Raw genomic sequence first — 18426 nt, forward strand, 5'->3', positions numbered from 1 at the left:
ATGTATTCTTTGCAGGCATGGGGAGAAAAGGTGTTGAGTGTCAATGGGGTGCTTCTCTACTGAGAATAATGTCTGGAGGAGGGTGCTTTACTCAGCCTTCCTGAGCTACAAAGGGTAGCCTCACAACTTTGCCCAACCCTTCCTGACTTTTAATGGCTACTTGCACTGCTACTGACAAATGCAGTTCACACCTAGGCTTGCCTGCGATTAGTTATCTTAGACAGTTTGGAGCCTAATGTAGGAAAGTGAGAAGGTTAGTCAAAGGGGGCATCCCACTCCCACAGGCTTGCACTGGGGATAGATATTGCCCCTTTAGAACCGCTTATCACTCCTGCACCTGTGAACGATTCAGAAGAACTACCCTCTGTCTGAAGAAAGAAGACTGGACCTGCTTGCCTTGATCCCGGGCTCCGTGAAGGGGCTCCTACTCCTGAGCTGCAAGGGACAGACAAGCTTCCAAAGGCCTTTCTGCAACTGCCCAGCTGACCAGCATCAACTGGATCTGGCCATGATCAGCTTGCTGGCCTCCTCTATTGTGTCCTATCCCCAAGAAATGCCCCCCCCCCTTCACCCCCCCCCGGGTCGTAGACGCTGTCAGGCATCAGAAACCACAAGTCCTAAATTCTAGGTGAAGATCCAGAGGTTTTTGGGTTCTTTGCGACTGCAAATGGACTCCTTGAGTTGCCAGACAACCGTGTGCAACATTCACCTACCTGAATCTCCAGTGAGGACCTGTTGTTGGCATCTGCTCTGAGATTCAGCATCAGTGGGGACTGTGCACATCAACTACCAAGGCAAAGTTCCGGCAATGATTAACTCTTCATACCAAACAGGGACTGTCCACGACAACCAACCTGGTCCTCACTCCGACTATGGTCTCCTCACGTTGACCACTAGTTCAAAGCTGGGCTGCAGCTTTCTGCATGGACTTGGCCTCAGAAAAAGTTATATCTTAAGCTGGATGAATCTGGTCGCAATATCCAAGCCACACTTCAATGAGTTTGCCTGGACTTGTGACTTTATCCCAGTCCAGTGCGACAGATATAAATCAATGTTGCTTTGTGCTTTTTGGCACAATTTTCACCATTATATAAAAAATCCATAACCTTTTCTCTACTGATTGGATGTTTGTCATTTTAGTGTAATTTTATTTATTAAAATTAACTGTATTTTTCAAAATTTCTTTTCAGATTTTTTATGTGTTGTGTTTTCATTTTATTATGGTTTGAGTGCTGCATAAATGCTTTATACATTGCCTCTAAGTTAAACCTAGAATCAAAACAACAGGAGTGCAACTGTTAACCCAGTCGAGACACGGGTAGAGTATGTAAACTACAACAATGTCTCAACTGGTAATCATTTCAAAAGGTACATTAAGGGAAGAATTAATCAATCAGAGGAGTGGCCAAAAGGGAGACCACAAAAGAGTTTGTAAGAAACAGGAGGTATCTTATTTGCATGTAGTTATATCAGCACTACAGTACAATGCATGCAAAAGTAACCCAAAAGTGGGTGTGCACTGATCGTGCTTGTGACAGTGATCGGCGCAGTGACACAAAGTGAAAAGCAGCGTGAACGGCACAAAGAATACAATGGAATTGGTGGTCAACAATACAAATTAAATTATGTACAAGATAGGTAATTCGCTTTAGGTTGCTTGAGTTGAAGACAAAACTGACATATATTACGCTGGGTGGTCAACGGCGTTTTGACCTGTTAAAATCCAGGTCATCATCGGGTCCAGGTTACTTAAATCGTTATAGTGCTGTATAATGTTAAAGAAAACAAGAATGAGGCCCAAAGGTAACCATAAATGATAAACTAGTTAAATAGAGAAGACACAGGGGAGAAAAGGAGAAAGATAAAACTACCTGGAATGAGAGTTGATGGTCCAGCGGGACGAGAAATGTAAGGTACGTTGTCGCTACTGGATCTGTTTAAAAGAAAGTGGTAATTAACTAAAGGGAAAGACAAAGTGATTTGATGGCCGGTCAGGAGTCGCAGGCAGAGGAGATATTACCTGCAATGCTTGGAAATAAGGACAACGAGGAAGAAATTGTAGTCCTTGTTGAATTAACTGCGTGTATGCAGGACCATTTTTAATCCTTCACAAGTGAATCTTCAGGAAAGAATGGGGTCTTGAGGTCACAAAGGATCTCAACTGTATAGGAAAGGAGAGGTATGAGTTAAAATGGTAGAGGTAGGGAAGGGAAAGGCGTGGAGGTAGCCTGCCAATAGCTTATGGAGCATACCTGTCAAATTCGGTGCAAACTCGCCAGAATGCGAATGTGGTCCTCGAGGCTCCAATTAAGGTAATGGCCAACAGATGGAATTTGCAGGCAAAAGGAGTGCCACGTTGACGAGGCCGCCGGTGAAAGTTGCCGTCATTGTAGGTCTAATAATTGAGGCCAAGAGGAGAGAGACAGGCGAATTAAGCTCCCCATGTCTGAGTGTGGTGCGTCTTGGTTGGGCAGCGTCTGAAGCTGCCGTAAAGAATGGAAAGGGGAGCCGGGTCACGTGACGTGGGCGGAACTAGCCCGTGGGAGCCTGCAACAACGTGTGGTGCCCCGGGGGGACAATTGAGCGGTACAGGCCATAAGTAATATGGCCGAGAACATGAGAGAGTGATTAGACATCCGAAGAGGTGACATGTTAAACCACAATATAGGCTGCATGTGTGGTATAGCAAAACTATTCCAATAGTTGTATAAGTAAAACATAACAAAGCAGTTGATTAATAACAATAATTACAGTTGAGCCGGTATACTGTGAGGTTACAAATAAATCAAACTGGTGTAAAATTGGTTCTGCCAATGAGGCGTAAGCAGAGTGGGAGGGGAGGGGGAGGAACGGGGGTTTTTGCGGGGGAAATGATTTGCAACCAAGTACTCTGCATACCCTTATGTAATTACCATAAAGGAATGTTTTACTTTTCATAATAACTGTGCACAATAATTTTCATGTCTCCCCTCGTTCTTCCTTTCCCCCTTCCACCGACAACACCCCGCTCCTCCCCCCTCTCTGATCTGATCCTTCCCAGCTCCCCTCCCACTCTGCTTGCACCTTATTGGCAGTACCAATTGTACACTGCTTTGATTTATTTGTAGCCTCACAATATACCCACTCAACTGTAATTATTGTTATTAATAAACTGCTTTATGTTTTACCTATATAATTATTGGAATAGTTTTGTTATACCACACATGCAGCCTATATTGTGGTTAAACGTCACCTCTTAGGATGTCTAATCGTACTCTCATGCTCTCGGCCATGTTACTTATGGCCTCTACCGCTCAATTGTCCCCAGGGGCACCACTTGTTGTTGCTAGCTCTCACGGGCTAGTTCCGCCCGCGTCACATGACCCGGCTCCCCTTTCCCTTATTTACGGCAGCTTCAGACGCTGCCTGACCAAGACAGACCACACTCGTGGGCTCGCACAAGGGGCGCTTAACTTGCCCATCTCTCTCCTCTTGGCCTCAATTATTGGACCTACGAGGACCACAACTTTCACCGGTGGCCTCATCAACATGGCTCTCCTTTTGCCCACAAATTCCCCCTGTTGGCCATTACCTTAATTGGACCCTTGAAGACCGCATTAGCATTCTGGCGACCTCGTACCGACTGACAGGTATGCACCATAAGCTGTTGGCAAGCTACCTCCACGCTTTTCCCTTCCCTACCTCTACCATTTTAACTCATACCTCTCCTATCCTATACAGTCGAGAACCTTTGTGACCTCAGGACCCCCTTCTTTCCTGATGATTCATTCGTTAAGCATTTCTACTTGTCCTGCATACATGCAGTTAATTCAACAAGGACTACAATTTCTTCCACATTGTCCTTATTTCCAAGCATTACAGGTAATATCTCTTCTTCCCGCAACTCCTGACCGTCCATCAAATCACTTTCTGTCTTTCCCTTTAGTTATTTATCACTTTCTTTTAAACAGATCCAGCATCGACAACAAACTTTACAATTCTCGTCTGGCTGGACCATCAACTACCATTCCAGGTCGTTTTTTCTTTCTCCTATTCTTCCCTTTGTCTTCTCTATTTAACTAGTTTACCATTTCTGGTTACCTTTGGGCCCCATTCTTGTTTTCTTTAACCTTATACAGCACTATAACAATTTAAGTAACCTGGTCCTGATGATGACCTGGATTCTAACAGGTATAAATGCTGTCGACCACCCAGCATAACTTATGCCATTTTTGTTGTCAACTGAAGCAACCTAAAGCAAATTACCTATCTTGTACATATTTTCATTTGTATTGTTGACCACCAATTCCTTTGCATTCTTTGCGCCGTGCAAGCTGTTTTTTCACTTTATTGTGTCACTGTGTCGATCCCTTTCACGAGCACAATCAGTGCACACCCACTTTTCGGTTACTTTTACATTGTACTGTAGTGCTGATATAGCTACTTTCGTATAAGATACCTCTTGATTCTTACAAGCTCTCTTGTGGTCTCCCTTTTGTTCACTCCTCTGATCAGGGCCGGACTGGGAACCACAACCGGCCCTGGCAAAGTGCTCGGCCGCCTCCACCCCCCCCCCCCCCCCCTCCCCACTAAGGGGGTGGGGGGTGTTGGAGGTGCGCCGAGCTCTTTGCCGGGCCGTTTTTCGGCCGATTTTGCCAAAACGGCCCTGTAACAAAAACGGCCCTAAGGGCCCAAAACCGGCCCCCACCCGTGTGGCGCACCGGGGGTTTGCCCGGTGCCCGCTATGGCCAGTCCGGCCCTGCCTCTGATTGATTAATTCTTCCTTTAATTTGCCTTCTGAAATGATCACCGGTTGAGACATTGTTTCTAAGTTAAACCTGACATTTGTGCCGAGGTATCAGTGGGTTTATTAAAATTTTATTTAGTGACTTTTGTGGTTCACCCTGACAAGGATTGTGTTTATTATTTGAGTGGTCTTCTATCTCTTCTCCCTCTCAGCTTATAATCCAATATCTTACATTGTACATTGCTGTTTGATTATTATGAAATTATTGAAATATTGTTCCTGTTTACTCCCAAAGGTACATTTGTTTAAATGAACTGTTAAGCCACACGTTGGTAGACTGGATCTCACTGTTATCAAGTGTTATTTCTGGCTATAGTCAAAAATGATAGTGACACCCAAGAAAGCATTTGTTTGAGTGAGTTTATGGATATGTCTTCTGCCGCCCTCTGGTTTATTGGAAAAGGATTAGAATTTGAAAAGTCATGTCCTGAGGCATAGTTTTTCTTGCTGAATGACATTTGGCGGGGTCTGTAAGTAAATCCTTCTCACCTATATTGTGGCTTCTGCGTCTACATTTTTTGCAGTTAACGTCATTGTGGTCACATTGTTTGGATCTGCGGTATTGATTCACTTTGCTAAAGTTATTAAAATGTATTTAACATTTCTTTATGCATGATGTATTTATTGATTCAGTAATTTAAGCCCACAAGTGCTTCTGTAATTAGATATGGTCCTTGTTGCTAGGTCGGCAGTTTGCTACACAATGGGAGTATCATGATTAGGCCCTAAAAATGACAAAGGCAGCTTCCATGATTCTGGTTCTTTTTCTTTGACCGTGCTGGATATTCTTACAAACCAACTTTCTGACTCTCCTTGTTGGCCTTGAACATATGGGCAAGCAGGCTGTAGTGGCATAGTCGTGTGCGTCCCATTCCTCTACTAAGACATCCAGGGCATATATCAAGGCTACTGTGCCTTAAAGTTCAAAGGGCATCATTTCATTTGAAGTGCATGTCAGATGGCAAATTAGGTCCTTGGTATTGATTCCATCTCGACACTTTTTGATGCAGTAAGCTGTTTGACAGTGGTTTTCAGTTTGTGACAGAACCATTCAACAAGGCTAATAGTCCGAGAACATTAGATAGATTTTATTGCATGAATGTTGAATACTTTGTGCATATCCTGCATGAGTGTGTTCCAGCTGTGATGACAGTCTTGGAGAGACTTGGGGACATCACGCAGCCTTTGCTGTGCAAGGTCACCCTGTGTAGGATTGTTTTCTTTGCCAGCAGATCATTTACATTAAAATAATCTGTTTTTATAACTATTTCACAGAGTAGCCCAGAGCAAACTGATTCTCAGAGGAGGTACCTTTAGTGTTTTATAAACAACCAAATGGATGAGAGAATTTTGAAAAGAGTTTGCAATTTATTTACACATACCACATAGGAGCCTTCCTCTCATGAGACAGGAAACTCCAACATTCTTTATTAATGATTGACTATATCCAGTGTCAAGAATAGTGTGCACTGCTCATTCTATTATTCACATTATGGTTATGATATGTATTTTCTGGGTGCTGCCAAGTATGCAGAGGGTAGTGGTTCTTTAGTCTCTATACTTTCTTAATCCATTATCTCCGGAACATCCAGGTAAACATCTTGCACATTTCCTAGTGCTGGACAAAAAGCAGTCTCCGTATTATGGTGCCTTGGGGGTGATCCCAGAAGGTTATTGGATCCATGTTTAGGTGAACAAGTGTAGAAAGTTAAGTGACAGCAAACAATAGATTTGCTCTATCATCGCCACCTTGCTACAAGTCTCTGGCTGCAACCAACCGAAATAAAAATCCTTAATTTTGATAAACCATGATGTGGGAGTGTCCTCATTGGCCAACGTTTCATGCTAGGCTCTCTGTCCACAATGTTGAGGCTAAAGACTAACGCATACAAGGGTTTTTTCCTTTTAATGTGAGCAGATTGTTTCGCGATCCCCTGATAAAGGAGTGAAATCCACGGGTCACTGTTCTTTTGACCATCAAGCATTCATAGCAGTATCCACAATAAATTACTTCCTCTACTGAGCCTTCAGAAGCTTCTTGGGTGGGAGCTCGAGATTTACTATTGGCAGCACTAGGGACTGCTACTGTCTTGTAGATCTATCATGGTTCATGGTATGTACACTTGTTTCAAAAAACAATACACGTGTGATGATCCTGCAGCAATTTCCAACCCCCATCAGACTATGAAGGAGGTGTTCTTGAAGGATGCCGTCACAATGCCCTGTACCAAGCGTTAGTAGCAATTAGAGCACTTTATCAATCTGTTTTCAAATTTATAGGACCATAAAAGCTGATAATATGGATTTGTCATTCATTAAGAAAGGAACTTGGGACATAGACCAGCCAGTTCCCTCATTTCCATCAAATTCTTCGGCAAAACTAACATTTTAATCAATTTGATCCCTCCAGTCAATGAAGATGGTAAATTGTCCAACTGTTTTTACCAGGGCAAACACCTGCTGTAGTAATGGCTTAAAATGAATTGCATTAGAAGTACTAGAGAGGTTTCAACTCGTTAATTGAAAAGATCTTTTACAATATGCATTTGTTTAGTAAACATTTAATTGCCCGGCTGTACCAAAGATGGTATGTACCTCCCAATTTCAGAAACCATATATTTATATGAGTAAAAAATTAAATTACTTGTAGCACTGAGATCTTAAACTGACGCTAAAATGTAAACCCCATTTTACTAAAATTATTGAACAAATGTCAAGGAAGTTGATTTCGAACTGCATGCTAAAAGCCCACAGAACCTTAAAGAACAATGCAAGCCCATCACCTAACACCCAGAATAACATGCATTTTGCCGTTCACATCAACTGCATTAATACATATACTCTTGAGCACTATCACTGTGCCTGCAACAACATTCATGAAAAGGTTGGTCCCACATTGAGAGGATAGACGTTTGAGAGCAGGAAGTTTGACAGTTGACAGGGAAATTTCAGGAAACCAAACCTTTTCAAGTAATGTGCTAGATGATTCTGGTTGAATTTTCGCAAATATTTCCTAGTCCAATAGTGGACAACCTGGCTAAAGGCAGTCGTCACACTGTTCAGCAAAGATAGAAGTGTACAATTTGTAGTCTGCTAAACACAGCCACTATTCAGGTGATCTAACATTTTATGTACCATACAGGATTATGATTATCATCCACTTATGTTGATCAAAGTGTTGCTGAAGAAAATATTTATAGAATTGGCAGATCTCGATCCGCTCGTCAAGTGCTGGCAATACATCTAGTTGTTTGGTGTGGGGCTGAAGATTTGTTGAAACATTATTTGAGTCAAGTATGTTGATTTTAGAATCAATAGTGCTTGACTTCAAATTAGAATGAGGAACGGAGGTTAGCTTAGTGATGCTCTTTGCTTTAAGGTAGGTTGTGTGTCTGGTAGGCAGTTAACCCACTGTACAGGGACAAATGTTTTAGAGTATGAAAAGTTAGCAATTTGGCTGAAGGAAAGTATTGTAGTAGGATTCTTTTTTTAACTTGTACGTTGTGCATGGAGTTTTCAGTAAGATCATTGTGAAGATGAGATGCTTACTTTAACAAGCCAGAGTATTTAAATAAATATGGTTCTGTCGAGGTGACATCTTGATAGACATACCAGCAGCGCAAACTGTACATTGTTAAGGTGGATAACATTTTAGTCTAATTGTGTAGACTGCCTCATGAAACCTTTTATATAGGCAGGTTGGTGGTCCATCAGAGAAATTAAGGAATTGACTAGAGGTCTCTACCATGTCCACTCTGCAAAAATAGATTTATCAACACAAAAAGGAAAGATATTCATAAAAATACAGAATGGATATAATGGTTACGCCAGCATAGCACCTATACATATTGTCAGCAAAGAGCTGTCAAAAGAAGAAGAGGCTTAAGAGGAGAAAAATATGTTTGAAAAAATACGGGGTATAGTTTAGTGTGGAATCAAATGTCAATAGTTGACATTAGGACAAATCATACATAATTTGAAAATAAGCTGAAAATAGAACATTTTAGAAAAAGAAATATTGTATTGGCCAACTTAGTTGTTCAAGGCAAGCAGCTCATGTCTTTTAAACTGTTATATGCTCTCAATAAAAGCAATTACAATTGGTTTAATCTACTTCAGATCACTTCAGTCTTGGGTGTACGTAGAGTAATCCAGCAATTAATGTTTTCCCAAAGAGGCTTAGGTATGGGGAATTATATCTGTGAGAAATTGTTGATGGGGGTGAAAACCTACCTCAAATAATCGGAATCTTTCTCAAAGTGACCAAAAAGTCACAAAATAAACCTGTGATAAACACTCTGGTAGCTTGGCACAAAGCAGCTAGGCATAACTTAGAAGCAATGTGTAAAGTACTTTTGGAGTACCTAAACAGTAACAAAGTGAAAACACAACACGCACAAAATTCCCAAACCAATTTAGTAAAATAGAGAATATTTTAATAAATGTAATGACACCAAAATGACAAAAACACAATAAGTAAAACCAGAGATATTAATTTTTAAAGTGTGATTTAAGGATAGCACCAAAAAGCACAAAGAGCCAACCACGATTATCTGGCCGTGCTGGTTCGGGTAAATGTCAATGGTTAAGGCCTACCGCAATGGATCACAAGTTGGATACAGGGACCTGGTTCGACCCAGTGGGAAGTTTATCTTCTGAGTTACGAAACATTTATAGAGAAAAAGTGGTCATTGTCAAGTTGTGGGTGGGTCAAGCTGCAATCTTGACTCGAATCAGGGATGGACAATTATGGGTTACGGAAGAGTGGGGTCCCGCTGCGGTCATCGATGGCGGCAGGAAAGATATGAGTGGGCGATGTGCATGCCCAGGACGGCCTCAATGTTGGGTGAATGGTGCTCGGCATTGCTCCTGATAAAGCCCTCTATGTTTTGACTTAGAAACCTTACTAGAAGTCAGATCTCCAGCAGTGGGGCAACCAGCGAGCAGAGGTTTGCAGCTTCAGATGGTTTGATGGCGATCATGGTCTCTGACGTTCTTCAGACAAAAGGTTTCTGAGTTCCACTTCTTGCAGTTTTGGGGACAGGAGGAGTGCACCATAACAGCAGCCAAGGGTCCAGGACCTGGGGAGGACCTGGGGAGAACCACATGTGGGTAGGTACTCAGTCCAACAGAGGCCAGCAGTACGGTCCAGGGCAGGTCCAGTTTAAATTGGTCAGCTGAGTAGTTGATGGAAGCTTGTTGTGTCCCTGTAGCTGAAACAGGAGGTCAGCCAAATAACCCTTGGAGTCACTTCTGGGGTCCTGGATTCAAAGCAAGCAGGTCTAGTCTTCCTTCAGTTTTCAGACTGCAGGATGGTCCTTCTACTGATTCTAGCAGATCTAAGAGTGTTCTGGGGAGAGGTCTTTTAGACCTACTTTTAAACTCAGTACCAGCCTGTGGTGTGAGGGCAAACCTCTGCCCACCTCCAAAACCAGTTGTATTCAGTTCCTCTACTCCCACTTTGTTTGATGCCAGCCTGTCTAGAGAGACAAAGGGGAGGTAGGGCTAGGTTTGAGCTTCATCTTTCAGTAACAAGGTAGGCATCATTTGAATTCTAGGAAGGGCTGGACACACCCACCGGGCCACCCTGTCAAGGGAGGAGCCCGTCTCCCCACAGCCAGAGCCCTTTGTCCACTGCCTGGAATCAATACATCTCTCACCACAGGCAAGTCATCAGGGGTCAGATGACAGCTTGACAATAGCATGATTTAGGCAGGAAAATGACAACTTTGTAAACTTGTATTTTCCAAAATAGTGATATAAAATGCAACTTGACCATTAAGTTAGATTTGAAATTACTATTCAATGAACCATTTTTCTAGTTATTCCCAAACTGGGTTTATCACTTATTAAAGGTAATAGTGTAAACCAGTGTTAACCCATGTGAGAGCTAGCCTTACCACAGTGAAAAACGATGTTGGGGTTTTTCACTTTCAATACATGTAAAACAATAAATATGCATGTCCTTTTTTTAATTAACCTTTTTGCTTATATGGCCTAACTTGGGGTGACATATAATTATTCAAAAGAAAGGTTTAGGCCGTGCAAAGTTTTTTTTGCCATGTTTAAATGGCAATTTTGAAATTGCTCAGCCAGGCTGCAGTGGCAAGCTTGGAGACATGTTTTACAGGGCTTTTGCATTGTATGGCACAATGAGTGTTATGTTATTTTAAGCTAATTTGTAAAGCATAACGTATACCCAGAGGTGTCTTGGTGTTGAATATGTAGGCAGCGAAAGAGCAGAAGGGAGGAACTACTGATTGAAAAGCCAAGTGCTGCAGCACACTAGCAGCATTTAATTTGCAGGCCCTGGGTATAGGTGGTACCATGTACTAGGGCCTTACAAGTAAATTCAATGTGCTAATCCGGGGTATATCAATGTTACCATATTTAACAGGGCGAGAACATGCACTTTACCCCTGCTTAGCAGGGATAAAGTGCACAGAGTTCTACAGTGTACAAATTTGAGGTTCAGTAAACAGGCAGAAAATCCCAGCTGACCCGGTAGGAGTGAAACATTTCCAACAATGATTGTAGACTAAGAAATGCCTAATAACTGCAAGAGGTTGTCAGGTTAACATTAAGGGTGGGTGACAGTGCAGTAATGTTCAATTGTGTTTCTAAAGTCAAGCAGTGACATTTGCTAATGTAGTGGACGCAGCACCAGCACAAAACTAGTTTCACAGGTCCTGCAAGATATATTCTGCTCTAACCATTTAACACACATTAAACATGGGTGAAAACATAAGTTTAACGGAAACAAAAAAGTATGGAAAGTACCTGAAACAAATAATCTGAATTGACTCACGATTATCTTTGGGTAGTAGGATTCTTCTCAAGTTGACTTAGTAGACTCTTCAAGACTCCCAAAGAAATACCTCAGGATAAGATCTAAGTAGGAAAAAATGTGGGTCTAAGTAGGAAAATATGTGGGTCTGAGAGTGGGTTGCTGTGTATAAATAATTTGCACTATAACAACCCCCGGTAGATATGTATTGACATGACCCTGAAAATAATGTAAACATTCGAAATGCAAAGCAGTACAAATGCAGTATACAGTCAACTACGTCTCGTCGTCCTGCTTCCAAACCCTCTGCCTCCTACGCAAGACCTTCAAATGGATCCTCCTCGAACACCGAAAGACCGTCACAAACGCCCTCGTCACCAGCAGATTCGACTACGACAACGCACTTCACGCCGGAATAAACAAAAAGCTCACCTGCAAGCTACAGAACATCCAGAATGCCATTGCAAGACTGGTCCTCAACCTGCCAAGACACTGCCACAAATCCCAGCACCTGCGCACACTCCACTGGCTCCCAATCGAGGCTAGAGTCACCTTCAAGGTGCTCACACATGCACACAAGGCCCTCCAAGACACCAGACCAGCATACCTGAACAGCCAACTCAAATGCCACACACCCCAAAGGACCCTACGATCATCCCAGCTCTCCTATGCCATGGTCCCCCGCACTAGAAAGACTAATCAGGAGTCCGCTCCTTCTCCTTCCTTGAGACCCTTGAGACCCTTACAGGTGAGTAGTCGCGCTTAACAAACTCCTGATTGATTGATTGATTGATTACACAGTGTGTCAGGTTAATGTGGGTGACTTATGTTTGAAAGGCCCATGAGTTCACAAGAAATATAGCACTTTCTCAGCATATTCATGTTGGAACAAGCAGGTAATATTCTCTAGACTAATGAACCTCAATCCCTTTTCTTGGCATTGAACCATGGCCATAACTGTCAACTTAGTAATTACTGTGTCAGTCTTAAATGTTTTTAGGTTTGATCTTTTTTTTTTCTAAACATTTTTATTTATTTATTGACCCTCCTCTGCAGAAAATGTGTTGTCTTGGCACTACATAAAATGCATCAAGTGCATAAATTAATAGACGAAAACATACATTACTGAATATTGTAATGTCATAGTTAAATGTTCACATAGCTCCAACCCGCATTGTGATTCAGAACAATGCCCTAAAAAAGCAGCTAAGAATCCCTGGCCACCTACAGCTTACTGTGGTCTTTGTCATTTAGTCTTCAATTTACTTTAGTTATTTAGAAAGGTCAAGCACATTTTAAAGCACTAACTGACGCTCAGTTGACCACTGTTTACTGACCAAGTTGACATGACAAAAGCAATAGTGCCTGGGTAGCTGCAGCTCCTTGGGGAGAGTATAATTTTGTTATCCTCTACCAAAACAACTGAATTATTTAATTTTCTCATTCCATTAGCAATAGTGCAGATTCAGGGAAGTTTTAACTTCCTATGGACACAATTTGCGTTCTTATATATAGAGTTTCAGAAATCCTGCTCAAGGACCCTTTGTTTCTTTATTAATGATACATTTCTGGTAAAACCATGAATGCACCATCATAGCAGCTGCATGTCTTAAAATGTGTTTCAGTGCAATGATGCTGAGCAGGTAAATCAGCCAGTCACAGACATTATGGGACAGCCTTAGCTGAACGTTTGGCACTTCATTAGATTGTGATGAATATATTGATTGTCACTAAATATTGAGGCGACTACTGCTACATGTATTGTGAAAGGTCATGGGGTCCATAGTATAAGAAGGATTTCTAGATATTTAGCTAATCATTGCTTAGCAATTTGCAGATAATGAGCAGTATTTAGCCAAATATGTATTTGGTAGGGTCACTACTTTTGGCTGTCTGAGGCCTGCTTTGTAGCAGTCCTGGACTGACAGGATCTTCTTAGCGCCTGACCCTGACTTTTCACATGCAGTCGATAAATTATATGGGTAGTTCATGACAGTCAACTACCAGGCTTCATCGTCTACAAGTGAGACCTCTGTTTACTTAACATGTTATTGTTAAGGTGTGGTCTAGGATAGGGAAAGGTAGCCATTATAATCCCGTTTTACTCATGGCAATAAATGATATGGCAGACAGCTAATATATAGAGAGAGATTTCCTGTATTTTTAATTGTCTCCCTCTTCTCATTGCATTGATGTGTGAAGGAAGGTTGCTGCTGTTAAATATCCACGTAGCTCTTCACAATGAAGAAACATTGCAACAAATATCTTACAGCTTTTTTGATGTGTTTAATGTTGCACTAGAGATTTTATTTTTATCCTTCAGGTTTGCAGCATGTTCTCTCTTCCTTATGAAAAATCCCTGACCATGAACAAAAGGGACTTGTGAGAAAGGGGATGGTGTGACCATGTATAATAAGGAATAAAGTACCTACTGTCGTACCTGATATGGGCATTGCAAGTCATCTCACAGTCCCATCATAACCTTAGGCTAAGATTTCACTCATACGAAGTTAAAACAATTTTTTCTTCATAGAGTTGCACAATCAACTTTATTAAAAACTGTGAAAACATCGATCAAGGCAGCATGTACTAGGGTGCCCCTAATAAGTGCATATTTTCAGTGATAAGTTGCAAAGCTGCAATATTATCTAAAGTGTTGTGCTTTTTTCTAAAACCAGATTGATCTACTGTTATAATCATGTTCGCCTCAACCCAGGTTTTCAGCTGCTCCAGTAAGCATCTAGTAGAGACTTTACCCACAGCATCTAACAATGCAATTTATCAGTATTTAATGGGCATATTACGGTCTCCCTTTTTATATAAGGATACAATGACACTTCCGTTGCAGGAAGGAGGCACAGTGGAGTTAGTATGACAACAATCCAATACCGGGGAAATAATTGTTGCCCAAACGTTTGTTTTGTTTCCCTCTTTATGACCAAGATGAGGGCTTAGTCTAGACCCATTGCACCAGAAAACCTCATCGCACAAATTGATGGTTCAATCTCACTCATAGAGGGAGGGCCATAGCTAACTGATACCAGCTCAATCACTGGGGAGACCTTTAATCAAAAATACAACTCCAAAATTATCCCCATGAAATTATTTGATAAAAATTCCCCAAATATTGTCCCTGATCGGCATAGGGTGAGATTTCACTCTTGACCCACAACGGTCTGCAATGATTCCCCACAATGTACTTGTATTCTTTCGGAATGCGGCTTCTCTTAAAGCAATCCATTTATGATCTAAATCTAGTTTTCTCAAACCAATTTTTAGACGTGATCTTCTCCTCTTGAGTAGAGACATTAGTTTAGCTCTTTCCTTTGTGGGGGGAAATGAATTAAATTTTAATCAATCTATTAATTTCTTTGTTTTAAGAGAGAAGAGGCCATTGCAACGTTTTATGAGAAACATTGGTATAAATCCAAAAATCTTCACTAATAATCTGCTTCATAAATTTGCTAAAATAGTGGAATGCAATAGCATTAAAGAGGCGCTTATTGGTGACTGTCTTTTCAAATAACCCTTTTAGGTTAGAGATCCCAACAGGGACCACCCAGTGCATTCTACCAGAGTTCTTATTAAACTGAGACTTATTCAATGCTGAACAACAGTAACAGCGACACAAGTCTATCTTGGTAACTAGGATCACAAACTGTACTGAAGTGTTCTCTCACCAAGCAGGGAAAGACCCATTAATTTACATAAAATGTCCACTATGGAGGCATGGACCATTAATGCATTAATAAAAAGCTGTGAGACCTATGGGATCATATCTAGAAAAGTATATTTAAGTTTTTTACCAATCCATATGGTCAAGTAAGCAGCTACCTGTTAAGAATTGATGAAAAGAAGAATTGAAAGACATGCTCCATCTAAGAGATGAACCCATCTGTACACAATATTATGTTTGATAAGAAGCTGCCCTGAGGAAGGCCAACACATTTATTTAGGTACTAGCAGCCCGTCCTGATGTTGTCCGGGTATGAATTGCTGCCGGCCAGTAGTTTATTGTTTTGTAGGATTTCGTTTTGATAGCATTTCTTATCTGTGACACGCTCTGATTCACAGTGCACTGCTGATGCATTTAAGAGTGCGCGTTCAGTAGTGTGTGAATTCGAGTTTCCCTACTTTATTTTTCCTTGCAATATTATGTAGCGCGAACTCGACAACATGGCATGAGCACAATTTACATTACAGAAGAACACACTCATATCTAGTAGGCACGGGGAGACAAAGCGATTTGCCTGGAATCATAGGATGTTGAGCTGATGCCGAGATTCCATCATAGCTCCCCAGCTCTAAAGTTCGCATTGCTTGAACTTGTGGCGGGAGGTGTGTCTAAAAGTGTATGTCGGTGCTGTCCATCAATGAGAGAGACCTGTGCATTTTTCAAATGGGTGGTGAAAAATATGAGTATGTTGCTGGAGATGTGGGCCGCCGTGCCACCAATGTACTTACCGGGGGAGGGTAAACACCCATTATTCCACAACTTTCTTTCCGCATACCATCACTCCGCATACTTTCATTACGAAAGTACCATGACTCCGCAATGCCATTATAAAGCATGGCATTACATGTTATATGCTTTTACCACGCATACATTTACAACGAAATTTGTTGTAAATGCATGAATGGTAAAAGCATGTTTTTTTTAATGTGTGGATAAGGTAAGTATGGATATAGGGGTATATATTTTGGGGTACTGAGGTATATGTTTTGGGGTGTTTGGGTATTTTAAGGGTTCAGATATAGTTTTGGGTTATAGGGTACAGGAGTAGTTTTAGGGTTTAAGGGTAGGTATGGGTTTTGGGGTAAAGGGGTATTTTTAGGGTTCAGGGCTAGGTTTGGGGTATAGGGGTATTTTTAGGGTTAGGTTTGGGTTTTGGGGTACTGGGGTATTTTTAGGGTTCAGGGCTAGGTTTGGGTTTTGGAGGGGGTACAGGGGTATTTTAGGGTACAGGGTTATTTTTAGGGTTCAGGGATGGTTTGGGTTTTGGGGTACATGGGTATTTTTAAGGTTATGGGGTAGGTTTGGGTTTGGGGGTACAGGTGTACAGGGGTATTTTAAGGGTTCAGGGCTAGGTTTGGGTTTTGGGGTACAGAGGTATTTTAGGGTTCAGGGGTAGGTTTGGGTTTTGGGGTACAGTGGTATTTTCAGGGTTCAGGGCTAGGTTTGGGTTTTTGGGGTACAGGGGTATTTTTAGGGTTCAGGGGTAGGTTTGGGTTTTGAGGTACAGGGGTATTTATAGGGTTCAGGGCTAGTTTTGGAGTACAGGGGTATTTTTAGGGTCAGGGGATAGGTTTGGGTTTTGGGGTACAGGGTATATTTATAGGGTGAAGATGGGTTAGTGTTTAAGGGTATTGGGGTATTTTAAGGAGTAAGGGTGGGTTATGATTATGGGGTGCAGGGGTATTTAAAGGGAGCAGGGTGGGACTAGCACACAATATGAGACATGGCATGAGCGGCGGAACGTACCACATGCCCCCAGCGTTTGCCACGCCCCCAGCACAACGCAGACACGCCCACATGGGACTACTTTGCTGGCACGGTTCTTTTACCTTTTAAATGTATATGGTGGGCGTCTGCATAGCCTATGTCCTTCTGCTGCAACTGCCCTTTCCAACGCTGTATTGGGTGTTGTGATTGGTGCTGTGGTTCTTGAGATTACCCGCCTCAAAAGTTTGGGCTCTCTCTTTATTATAGATTGTGGGATAATGTTTGAAAATTAGAAAAGGAACTATTATATATGCCTTATCTGGTCAATGATACGTCTTCTAAAACATTAAAGTTGTTGGTCGCCAAATGTTACTAAGGATTCCTGGTAAACCTGATGGCTGGTTAAGCAGCCTCAAAAGCTTACGAACTGTTTTTCATGGTCATTTATAGTACATGGGCGTTTTTATTGTCCTTTCTCTGCTTTGATGAAATAGACATGTAGTTTGCCATTCATGCCTGCTGCCTGAGTGGTACAGTTTGTGTTTGCCAAGATACCATAACACAGTTGTCTCACTTTTCCAGAATTTGTAAGGTAAATTGCAGAATTTTAACAATGATTCTTCTCAAAAAGAACCTGCTCTGTGAGAACAGTTCCAACATGAAGTCACCCCACCTAGAAATAGTTGCATTAAAGTGGCATCTTTCAAAGACTTCACTAAGCTTACTTTAGGGAACTTATATTGGATTTTAGTGCTAAAATGAGAATAATACTTCCAGAAACGTCTGCAAAACAAATTAAAATATTTAATTAGCGATGAACACATGAAATCTTAATTGTGTATGCAGAAGAAGAAGAAGACGAAGAAGGGCATTAATTAGAAGATTTGTTTGTTGACATAAAGTGGCATTCATGGGAAGTTTCATAATGTCATTTAAAAAGAACATATGGTAACATTTCAGTGGGGTTACTGCTTCATTCTTTAACTGCCAGTTGCTAAGGAAACTAGTGAGGAGCAGTTATGTTTAATTATAAAAATGCGTGCGTCTCCTCGTGGTTGTGTCAAAGTTTTAGAAATCAATGTCTTTAACAGAGTAAAGCACATGCGAGGTGGGAGGGGGAGGGGGGAGATTATGAAGAGAGGCGTACTAGAAGTAGGGCAGGTCAAAATTGCTATCCTCACATGTCACAAACACACCTAAGACCTGACAATATTTATGTTTTAGCCCTGCACGCTGTGCCTTATTGCCTAATTATATACATTAGCCCACACTCCTGGGCCTCCTTTGAGAGGGTGGTGCACTTTGATTGAATGAGCAATTAGAATCATCCCAGCCCTCTATATGCATCCTTTGTAATGATTCTCGAATGCAGCGGTCCATGTGGCAGCTTGGTTTCATGTTTAGATCTAT

Source organism: Lissotriton vulgaris, chromosome 1_1 (genome assembly GCF_964263255.1).
Source record: "Lissotriton vulgaris chromosome 1_1, aLisVul1.2, whole genome shotgun sequence".
NCBI lineage: Eukaryota > Metazoa > Chordata > Amphibia > Caudata > Salamandridae > Lissotriton > Lissotriton vulgaris.